A 12,813-nucleotide genomic window follows, 5' to 3' on the forward strand; every position below is an offset into this window, starting at 1 on the left:
GTTGAAACCGCCAACACGTTCCAACGAATTCCTACTGGACTTTTTAATTTGACTTGTTACATCACAGTCGGTGGCAGTCGGTTCGAAAAAAGTCGTGACTAGCAAGCGACACGAACTAACAAAAGACACGGCACCCCAGTAAAAAGTTATTAAGTAACTATCTCAGAATAGCATTGCCCAAGAAGAGGAGCGCCCGAAAAATCATTAACCGTAGCAGATCCCATACAAATGGTCCATAAACGTAATCCGACAATGTTTGATGAGCCGCCGGCTGTTAGGTCGTTCGATTGCGATACCGACACTCCGCTGGGCCTAGACAAAAGGTTGCGTGCGCCGTTTCGTCTCAGATCTAGACAGGACGCATAATTAAATGTAAAACTTTAGCGATAAACTTTACCGCTGATCGTTGTTCTGTACGTGATTTGTATGTTAATCGGACTAGTCTTGTAACGAACGATATTTTAAATAGAGTGCTTGAGACCATCGAGATCTTATCTTTTGAAAAGAATATAGAGTGAAAATGAAGATTCCTTCAAAAAACCCCAGATAACTCTCAACTCGATTGAATACATCGACAAATTCTTTAGTCAATGGATTTAAACATTATTTTTACAAAGCCAGAGTTATATTTTCTTTTTTAATTTAGTGGAATGAAAAATTTGTGTCCATTACACAATCATAAAGTACACGTGACCGAAGGATTTATTGTTTCAATTGTTACACAGACAGTCTACACGAAGTCTATTTATTTTAATAACACGCTCGAATGGAGATCTATTTGGTAGCGATTGCCATCAATTAATTGATCATTAAATGTCCTTGTCGGAGAAGGTTGTATGTCTGAAAATGTTTTCAAATGAAAATGCGAATTAGCTTCGAGAACAACGGCAAAATAATTAGGTTACGTCGATGACGTTTCCTTGTGGTAACGAAAACATCAAACCTTCGTGAATTTTATGATCTCAAGAAACGGCCGGGTAGGCGTCGTGGGTCATTGCCCGTTGCTTGGTTAATATGCTCGCACGTACCGACAGAAAATCAAATAAACAGCTCGCTTCCATCTCCGGTTTATCGGCGATGCACTCCGTAGCCTTGCACTTTGTGAACAACTGTTCGCTTGCTACGCCAATTACTCAGACATCCGAGGTTGGCAACTTAATCATAATAGAAATGACGTTGATGTTTTTTTTATTTTTATTTTTTTCTACAATCTGGAGCTAACTTAGCTTCTATTTTTTATTGCTTAGGTGGGTGGACGAGCTCACGGCCCATCTGGTGTTACGTGGTTACCGGAGCCCATAGACATCTACAACGTAAATCCCGCCATTCACCTTGAGATATGAGTTCTAAGGTCTCAGTATAGTTACAACGGCTGCTCCACCCTTCAAACCGAAACGCATTACTGCTTCACGGCAGAAATAGGCAAGGTGGTGGTACCTACCCGTGCGGACTCTCAAGACGTCCTACCATCAGAGTGTATTCATAGAATTCATTTATAAAGTTCGTTACCTGATCACGATACAACATATTAAATCCTTTAAGTTATAGAAAAGTTTGTCTTGATTCACATAGTCCTCTATTGTCACGATTTCAATATTTGTTATTCATTAGACAGTAAAACAATTCTTAGCAATCATACGTTTAATAACCGATAATGCTTTTATTGATTTTACCAGTGGCTCGGAACAGTACTCCAATATTGACAATGAGCGGTAGTTTAGACGCCAATACGTGCTTTGGGAGTTGATGGGAATCTTACGTGACTTTTGGTTCATTGCTCTAGTTTTTTGCCACTCGATCTCGTGAATGAGTTTGCGGACCTTGGCCAAAAGATATGGATATTAGTTAGATTTATACCGAGGAAAAAAAACACGCTAAGAACGTATCTATCGCAGGAATTTTTACACTTACCAGCAAAGAGATGTAAAGTTTTAGCAATATTGTATTGAAATCAATGCCAATATTTGGTACAAACTCTGCCCAACTGTGATCTTAAAAGAATCTAATATAACTATGATCTTAGATCGCCGACAAATGACGCGAGTGCTGATTTTCAATCGTTAAGCATTAGAATAACTGTGGTGGCGCCGCGCGTGATTGCCATGTTGATTGAGCCTGCACGTATGTCACAAATTGTCGCTCTAATTCAAATGTGACTAGAATAATGATCGTAACACATAATACGGACACGCAACAAAGTATCTTCTATAACTTGATACATTTGTCAGCGAAAAATTTTTAATGTTAATGCGAAATGTTTTAAAATTGTATTTTGCTTGTTAATGAAGATAGCATCATTTACATTCTCGATCTAGAGTAGGTAAACGAGTATACTTGGCCGCTCATTTACCTCATGGAGGGTGGTGTGATATATTCGGGGCCCATTTAAATATTCCCAGGGGTGATAAGGGGAAGGGATGTGCGCCGGTTAATCAAGTAACGTGATCCATTTATCTGGAGCACTCTTGATATGATGCCGGTGAACTTTGGAATATTGTAGCCTCATTTGGGGGTCGAGATTGAGATATTGAAAACGATCGAAGCGACCTGAATAAGGTATTTAGTGATTTACGATATCCCTATTCAAACTTAATAATTTAATGTTGATAATTTTAATGGCAGAAAATATGAGTGGATTTTCATGCAAGCAGTTAAATAGTATAATCCGATCGAGAAATCTTGAAAAAATTAGATTACTTTACTGGGATCATTAAAATCGCACAAAATGTAGTAGATATTTACCTTATAGTATCGATTGATAGGCTGTAATTGCTTGAAATCCGGATGTGATGTTAGAAAACGCGACATTCCAGCCATGTGACATTGGATTGTGGGTTGCCGCAAGATTTCCACTTTACTTTCGAACGATTCACTGCCAATGTAACGTTTTATGGAAGCAATAATTCAAGTCGACAAAAGACATGCATGCCTTGTACAAGTTTGTTCATTAAAATATTTTCATGAAATGTAATCACGCTGTATCTAAGGTTTCTTTCGTCACTTTCGGGTTTGCATTTTAGCATGAATTCTATATTATAACTTTTAGAACATTACATAAACTTAGCTTTAGCTCTCAAGCTTACACTTCAGCATTCGTAGGTGGTTTAATAGAATAATGTGTTGTCGCACTCCTCCAATTGCGGTGCAATTATCAATTTAAGAAAATTATTTATTGTTAATCTGATGGCCATTGACGTATGCTGTACTGAGTGTGTGTTTTAGATTTAAGGGTAGAATAGTCGATGTTCCAATCCGGTCGAGACTTCGGTCCCATGAATGAAGGTGATGGCTTCCATGTTGTGCTTGTCTATTTGCCCGGTGGTCTCATAGTTGGGTCTAAGGGTATTATCATGAATTGTCTACCTCTCAGCCTGACATATGACTCTAGCTACAGCTACTACATCTCTAAACCCATTCACTATAATAAAACCTTCCTCTCTCCAATTACCTTTTTTTCTATCGAATTGTTCGTGCGCCTGCTCCTAATGTCACGCTTTTATTACTATTACTACACAACTGTCGCGAAGCATCCATGCGTTTCGGCCTAAATGGCAGGAGACAGACATAATACAATTTTATGATACGGCCACTATTTTTCACCAAACGAACTGCCGTAAGCTAATTTACTGCTAATTTGAAGTCGTCGTGGCCTAAAGGATAAGACGTCCGGTGCATTCGTGTTGATCGATGCACCGGTGTTCGAATCTCAGACGGGTAGGTACCAATTTTTCTAATGAAATACGTACTCGACAAATGTTTACGATTGACTTCCACGGTGAAGAAATAGCATCGTGTTATAAAAATCAAACCCGCAAAATTATAATTTGCGTAATTACTGGTGGTAGGACCTCTTGTGAGTCCCACCACCCTGCCTATTTCTGCCGTGAAGCAGTAATGCATTTCGGTTTGAAGGGTGGGGCAGCCGTTGTAACTATACTTGAGACCTTAGAACTTATATCTCAACGCATTTACGTTGTAGATGTCTATGGGCTCCAGTAACCACTTAAACTAGGTGGCCTCTGAGCTCGTCAAACAATCTAATCAATAAAAAAACAAACAAAAAGAAAACGAAGCTCATTAAGAGCTCTCGTACGCGTCGATGTATGCAAAAAAGAAACAGCGACAACCTCAAACCTTCCGGATCATCTTCGAAGGCGATGTGCAGTCGAGTCTTCTATGATATCAATGTTATTCAATCGATCGCAATGCAGTGAAAATTGGAAACAGGCATGCGGCCGTAGCCGGGTGCACGGTTTTACTGCATTCGTTCTATTTACAGGTTTATGAACGTCGATAAACTTAGTCGGACCGTGTTCGCCCCGTACACATCTGCATTTAAATTGACACCTCGTGTTTATCGACGCGTCCGTTGATGTTTTCAATGATCTTATCCAGTGATTTTGTTGTTATGCAGTGTACTCGAAAACGGAGACATTGTAGACGTGTCGATCCCGAAGACTTTAACACTGTTATCGACAGCTAGCAATGTAATACAAAATCAACTGAACCAGATATCTATTGTCTCAAAGAAACACAAGGGGCGTTTGCTAATCGCCTGCGCGTTACATTACGTATTCATAAAACTCTTAAATCACTTTACTACAACTAATTTAGCAACAGTTGTTACCCGTTTGTGTTAGAGTTAATTCCCTCCTTAACTTCCGGAATAAGTACACTAGCACATTAAAATATTTGCTTCTCAAAACTACTGAGTTTCATTTGCGATTACAAACCTTTTTTTGCAAACAAACCGGGCAACCGATTGATTTACGGCAAAAGTCGATAGGACGATATCTCTTACTTAGGTTTGCGCATAACCTACAACCTACCACCAGTATTTATGCATGTTTATGTAAGTAATTTTAAAAAAATGTGCCAGAAATTTTACGGAAATGCTTTCAACGTGCTGTGCTTTTTTCATGTCGTAAGGAAGCAACAGATCGATATGATTTTTAGATAGATAGATAAAGTTGATGTAGTACATAGTTTTAACCGATAACAAATTGCAAAATTTCGGACACGTATCACTGAATATATAATTTGTTTTTCTGGTTGTAAACTGTATCTACATAAAACACAATGATACTGAAGACAAAGAGTACTTTTCATCATTGTCCTGCCCTTCTCCCAGTCCCCTGGACACAACATGTTTTCTCCTTCCATACTCCTCTATCATACTATTTCTTTGCTCACTCCCTTCTTACACATATAGTCTTTCACGCAATCCGTCCATTTCTTCTCAGGTCTACCTTTTTCTCTATAGCCTTCCACGTTCACATTTAACGAGTTACGTTTATTATTAGAAATAAGTGGAAGACGAAGAAAGCTTACATTTATTTTCGACCACACCGCGCCATTAACGTTAAATGCTCGTGCTAACAAATTCATTTCGAACTCTTTGTGTTAAAGAGCGCATCCGTCAATCAACATATAAATTAGTACCAGTTTGATCGCTTAAAACCACTCTAATACCAGTTTACACAACAAGTTATCGATACGAATGCCTTAGCATAATGTAACTCGTTCATCGGCTCAGGAAGTGACGTCACAGCTTTGGCCGCACACACGTTTCCTGCCGTCATCTCGACCTTCACCTAAAGGCCTCTTTGTGCTTTTGTCTATCGTTCGAATCTTTTTGGGCGAATCTCGTACCGCGAAACATATTACCTGCTCTCCTATTAAATAATTAGAGGGGAAACTAACTTCCGGTTATAGTTTTTAAGGAGTTAACGTTGGCTCCTTGTTGCGTTAGATTATTGATTTGAAAATCAATGCCAAGGCAAAAGATATGTTAACAATAATAGCACATAATGGCACTCGTAAATGTAATCACTACCAGTGATAATTTTTCAATTAAACATCTACCAGCGAATACAGAATTGAAAACATACAAAAATAAAGCACATTATTAATCAATAGTAACAATAATCAATATTAAAGAATTAAAAACAAATGAAAGAGACTCATTGAAATTGAAGTCGAAAATCATGTTTCTGTGAACTGTGTAACTAATTCCTGACATCAACAGCAATCTGCACAGACTTTCAGTTCAGTCCGCAGTTCTCGGAATAAAATATATGGGGCCGTACGATAAGCCCATTGTATCATTAATGGCGAAAATCAATGTCACATCGAACAAAGCCTTCGAAGCCCCAGCTTGCTGACCCGAAGGTCATGTTGAACAAATAAATAAGCATTTTGTATGACTTTCTTTGCTGATTAAAGTTGGGTCGTGAGTCACGAGGCTGTCTGGTGCCATCTCGCTACCGTGTTCACAATGAGGTGTGTCGTGTGTTCAGTGTTCGCTGTCAACCTAACAATGTGTGCTCGGCGTTCGAGCGAGGCTGTTGGAAATGGGACGGGATTTCGTATTTTTCCGCTGGGTTCGTTTGCGAGGGTCTTCAGACTTGCACAAACAGTTGATTTGGGTTAGCACTGAAGTGGAAGCTAAGCAAGATATTCCTTAGTAACGTGACATCCTTGTTTTAGATGTTAACGTAAACAGAACAGGATCTCGATGGCCGATTGATATTTCTATTCTATTCAATATCGCGCCCTCACTGCCGAGGATCGCGACCACGTGTGACGTTCCTCCACAGTGTTCGGTCATGGGTGGAATGGACCGCTTGGTACAGACTGCCACCAAGTGCTTCCCTTACTAGATCTGACCATCTGGCTTGTGTTCTGCCCACGGCACGCTTTTTTTTATTTATTGCTTAGATGGGTGGACGAGCTCACAGCCCACCTGTTGTTAAGCGGTTACTGGAGCCCATAGACATCTACAACGTAAATGCAGGCAGGGTGGTGGTACATACCCGCGCGGACTCTCAAGAGGTCCTACCACCAGTAAATGAGAACCCTCTATGAGATTGATATTTGGGAAATATAAGGTTTGTAAATCTGGGAAATTAAATTCTTTAAAGAAATATTGCAGGCGCAAGATAGTAGTTTTGATGGTGAATAAATTTTCAGTTAGTTATTGTCTGACAGGTGTACGTGAAAAAAAAGTAGTTTTTTGCATTGATCGAGGTTAATGATCCCTTTTTGTTGTGATTTGTCCACAAGCATGCGATTTATAAAACCATCAATAAAAGATTCAAGGATTTATCACACGAAGTTTATTACTAAAAACGCCAACATCGGAAGTTTAGGGAAACATTGCAAAAGCAAAACTACAGATTAAAAACTATACAGGGCATAGCTCTGTTTTCTATAGCTATTAAAACAAACAAAAAAGAAAAATAATAAAAGTACCTTTTTATGTCGTGAAGTTAATTCTCTCATTAGCCTCAAAATTCTCTTATACTATTTGTTTCAATATTTATTTATATGATATTACGAAATAGCAGACTTTATTTACTTGTGTGGCAGTTTTGTTGAACAGAAATACCAAATTCACACAATACCAATATAATTTTGAAAGGTATTATAATGTAAGCAAATAGTAATGTTTGAACAAGTTTTCCAAAATGAGCGCTGCAATATTTCGATATTCTGTCATTATTATTTGAGCACGTGTTTTACTATCAAAATTCCATCGACAGGTGAGTATGCCAGTATTAATACTTACTGTCTCAGGTCTGTAATTGATTGATGCAACAACGTGGCATGGCGTAAAATACTAAAAGTCAAAGAAAAATCTCAAATAAGTAAATTAGTATTTTTAATATGGCAACAACCGCTGGTAAACGGCTGAGTTTGTTAAGTCAATTCTATCAGTACAGAAGCACTTATTTGGAAGTGGTGGAAAAGATAAAATATTTGGGACTTTATGTTTTGTTTACTTTTTTATGTAAATAATTTGAAAATCAATTTGCCATATTTCTTGTTTGTACAAATAAAAATAGCTTATTCCAATTTTAAAAGTCATCGTTTTTAAAATTTAACTTTAGATTATACATTCGAATTCTGTTTTAAACCTTCATTAACAGAATGTTCCCCGAATTTAGTCCCTCATAATCTAATTTGCAACAAAAGGTCATTCTTCAAACCGTACGTCGAGTCTCTGATTTCATTTTCTATGAATCGAAATCGAAAGTGTTCAAGATAAAATCAATGTAATAAGAATAGAGAATATTTTACTGCGTTGTGTTTTGAACTATCAATAATGGTAAAGATCCATTTAGGGTTTAGCCAAAGACTGTCCAATTTTTTTTAATTGTTGTCGTATATACCAGGACATTCCTTATTTTTTTTTGCGAAGTGAGTTTGTCAAATGTTGCATGCGCCTGCTTTGAGAGCAATATAAAACATTTGGGTACAGAAGGACAATGCGACGCGATGCTTTTGCGGTTTGTTTGTGATGACGTCACACGCTATATGTCACAAAATTTGAATGGGGTTTATGATGTAATATGTTGGCGCAACAAATCGCATTGCTCTTATGACAAAAGACAATGTCCACGTAAAGCAAGAGAACCACAAGCTCGTCTGATTTTGATGATAATTAATTTTAGTCTCAAGGTCAATCTTATGATTTTTTTGTTTACTTGAAGGACCTCTTGTGAGTCCGCACGGGTAGGTACCACCAACTTGCCTATTTCTGCCGTGAAGCAGTAATGCGTTTCGGTTTGAAGAGTGGGGCGGCCGTTGTAACTATACTGGAGACCTTAGAACTTATATCTCAAGGTAGGTGGCGCACTTACGTCGTAGATGTCTATGGGCTCCAGTAACCACTTAACACCAGGTTGGCTGTGAGCTCGTCCACCCATCTAAGCAATAAAAAAAAGGAAATTAAAATAAGTTGATATAACCTAAAATGTACATACATTCCGATTGGGGTGTTCTTTGGGATTTGTGATTTTCATGATTTTATGTATACTCTAAGATTTTGGATTCAAATGAATAGTTTCGGAATCAAAAAATGGTACGCAGATATATAATACTTTTAATAAAAACTTTATCAATCGTCTGTTATCAAGTATCTAGTTCGACTTCTACTTTCGATGCGAGTCTAAACCATACGTTTTAGATCAAATATTTAGTAAGATCTCATCATAAGAACGATCGCATAGATATCTATAACAGGTTACAATTAAAATATTGAACATTTGTAAAGGTGAATACTTCCATATTTAATGTCGATAAAACTATTACCATTTCTGGGGTCGACCCTACAATAGCGATCTTGTGGTACTCATGACCGCTGTGAACTTGGAACATATTAATATTGTTTTTATTTCCGATACTTTGAATTTCTAAACGACTTGATGCTAACTTGAATGGGATTAGTGACAAGAAAATAACACTTTTAAATTAGTACATACGAGCACACAATACTATTATTAATTCTTTAATTTATGCCTACTGTATAATCACATAGGTACTATAGAAATGTTCATTAATGACGATGGAAAATATAGTACTTGGTTGGAGAGTGATTTTATTTTAAACTAGCTGTGCTCGTGACTTCATTTGCGTGGATTTTCACCAAATAGAAGTAGCCTAAACTTATTACTACAGCTATCTGCCAGTGAAAGTCCCATCAAAATCGGTCCAGCCGCTCCGATATACAATATTTTGGTATATGTGCCGTGTTCATATGCATGTAGTAAAAGTCACTCAGGTAAATCAAGACACTTCAATTTTACCACTGAAGTATGAAACCTAGTATATGAATTTTACGAATTTGTATATCGTCGCTGTCAAACGAAAATCTGCTATGCGCAAAAACTCTATTTTGAATTAACGATTAAAACATTTACGTATAAACTTTTATATGAAGGTGAATTTTTAAGAACTATATCAAACGAAAGCCATAGATAAATACTAAAGCTATAGACATATAACAGTTTTTTATACGGTAGATAGTGCTGTGAACTATACGAAAAGGTCAAAAATTCAAAATCTCAAAACACAGAGTCTAGCTGATGAAGGCGCGTAGACTCCATCACACTTACCAACCAGCCTTCTTGAAGAGTGGTGCCTCCATCATAAGAACTGTCATTCGTTTTCGTTTGGCAACGTCAAGAGAAGCTTTCTAAATTGTTCTAAGACAACGAACGTAATTGGTGTACTCAATATTTCTCTTAGATCGATCACCCTATTACTCTTTCCTGGTGGATGAGAAGATCCATGTGTCTACGGTCTGATGCGTAAGATGGGCGGTAAGTTCGACTGGCAGCGACCAATAAATGGCACCAAAATTTTTATTTTAAATAACAAATCCTATATGGGAATGAAGTGGAAACGTCTCTCCTGATGACGAATGTATTTCAAGCCGGATCTGCATTGTACTTGAGTGCACATCAGTACACACAAGTTGTCACTTTCGAGTCGTGAGTCACGAAAGAACGGTTCGAGCTTTCGTCGGCTCTGGCTCCAGGTCAGAGCCGTCATAAATTGTGAGTAGTTATCGTTTATCCTTGCCCCCGGTGGACCTGGGAAGTGTGAATTACATGAACGAATTATTTCGGAAAATATGAATAAAAACCAGTTCCGTTGTCAGTGTTATTACTAATCAATAAATGGCAGCAATGAAATTGATACATTTGCTGGTTTAAAGATATGTGAATATACGTTATTTATAAATACTAGTGGTCCCCCGGTAGTCGGAATTCGACTATAATTAATTGAAAGTTTCAACATCATTATGGTTCTATTGTCAGACTATTATACTTCTATACTCACAGACTTCGCCAAGATTACACTTTAGACAAATATTAATAAAGGAAAACAATATTAAAATTTAATCTATTCTCAATTTAACCACAGAGTATAAGCAATAAGAAAAGTTTGATAATAAACCAATAGTATGCATGTGTGTGTGCGTCAAATACATGGTAGTGTGTGTAAGGTTTTTATTTATTGATTTAACGTATTTTTTATGCATAATTAAAAAAAAAATAGCATTGTGCAGTCCATCTCCAGTTTTTGCTTCACGTACCTATTAATCTATAATATAGATTGTGGTGTGTATGTTGTGTACACGCATATGTCGTGGCAAATGACTTATTTATATACGTATTAACACATTGTTTTGATAGAATCAGGTTTGAGCCCCGGGAGCTCATCTACTGGTTAAGGTTCCGCTGAAATAGCGTCTCAAGGCTATCAGCTTAGGTAGGAACAAAAAAAAAAGATCGATTTCGATTTAATAAAATGTTGATTTGATAAATATAAAAAAAAAATAGGGTAGATGCTGTAACGCCAGAATCTCAAAAACGTGGTACGTGGACAGAATCGGACCAGTCACAGCGAAACTGTCGGTTTACCCTTTTTGAAAGTTTCAATAATTTTTATACAGTAGTTTTTATTAACTTTTACTGCAATGAACTCAGTTCCACTAAATACGATTGATGACTGGGAACTGCCGCTCAGCCATCCCTGGCGCCGTCATATGTATGTCGAATCCTGGTAATTAATGTGATTGTTCAATGATACACAAACACAATGAAACTACTAAGGATTCGTATAACGTCGTCGTGGCTTAAAGGATAAGACGTCCAGTGCATTCGCGTTGAACGATGCACTTCTGTTTCGGATCCCAGGCGGGTACCAAATTTTCCAATGAAATACGTACTTCACAAATGTTCACGATTGACGTCCACGGTGAAGGAATAACATCGTGTATAAAAATCAAACCCGCAAAATTATAATTTGCATAATTACTGGTGGTAGGACCTCTTGTGAGTCCGCGCGGGTAGGTATCACCACCCTGCCTATTTCTGCCGTGAAGCAGTAATGCACTTCGGTTTGAAGGGTGGGGCAGCCGTTGTAACTGTACTGAGACCTTAGAACCCAGATCTCAAGGTGGGTAGCTGCAATTGGGCTCCGGTAACCACTTAACACCAGGTGGGCTGTGACTTCTTCCACCCAACTGCGCAATAAATAAATAAACGTAAGTGTATATAGAGTAGGTGGCATGCCGATTGTGCTCTGTCTTATTATTGAGCTTATCATAGTTCAACTAGGATTTGTGTTGTGGGGTGTGATCATTTGTATAATTTCAAATATTAAGAACATTCCATTTTCACCGGGGTAACTTCTCCTTTGAACCCACAATGAATGGCCACGAGCATGATAATATTGTTGACCACTCCGACATTGGCATTTGTGTATTGTAAATACACATTGAAAGTGAAATAAGGAAGTGTAAATAAATAAATATGGCGTGCATACAGGAAATAGGTAATTGTATGTCATCTAACTACATATTATATGACTCGGGAAAGACAAAACTGCTCAATACGTTTTCTCTGTACATTTTTCTCCTTTATTCGTCAAGTGTTTTCTTTTTTCTTTTGCAAACAATAGTTCGTTCTTAACAAAACACATTAGAAAATGGAATACCTGAAATGAATCTAAATCTTGATATATCATCAGTAAGTACAGTCTTTTCCGGTTGACGATAAAATCAAGCTGAAAGAAAGACTTTTATTGCACTCTGAATGTGGTTTTCAGTGACCTCGAAGTCTCAATTTTATTTTATAACAGTTATCCCACCATTTAAATTAGAACGTACATGAACTAACAAATAAACTAAACCGGAATACCGTGTGGGTTTAACTTAGTTTTTTTTGACGTGACAACATCTTATAATTCGATGAAGCCGGCTGTACGCACGAAAAAACATGACTCATGCGGCGTTACCTCGCTCTGAGGCGTTCCATTTAAGGCTTGATGACTCCATACTTAAAAATCATTTTTAAATTCAGCAACGTTGATAATTAGTATAAAACTTCAAGCCTAGTTGAGCCCAAATTGTACGCAGAGAACGCGTTAATTTGCCCGCATCAGCAACGCACCTACTTATCGATTTTGCGTTTACGATTATTCGCATCGATGATGATAATATTTCGCTCGCCACGCAGT

The 12,813-nt window shown here is 37.6% G+C and overlaps 1 protein-coding gene and 1 long non-coding RNA gene across 8 annotated transcripts in view; one reads left to right on the top strand and one right to left on the bottom strand.

The window, feature by feature from the left end:
* LOC101736209 (caskin-2) overlaps positions 1-12,813 on the top strand; it is a 339,004-nt gene that overhangs the window by 1,105 nt on the left and 325,086 nt on the right. The gene's annotated exons all lie outside the window — the stretch shown is intronic.
* On the bottom strand, positions 1,624-2,874 carry LOC134200471 (uncharacterized). The gene is made up of 2 exons (XR_009975423.1): positions 2,743-2,874; positions 1,624-1,820 (listed from the first exon to the last, which is right to left on the bottom strand). It is a non-coding gene; the product is annotated as an uncharacterized LOC134200471 (long non-coding RNA).

Source organism: Bombyx mori, chromosome 17 (genome assembly GCF_030269925.1).
Source record: "Bombyx mori chromosome 17, ASM3026992v2".
Taxonomy (NCBI): domain Eukaryota; kingdom Metazoa; phylum Arthropoda; class Insecta; order Lepidoptera; family Bombycidae; genus Bombyx; species Bombyx mori.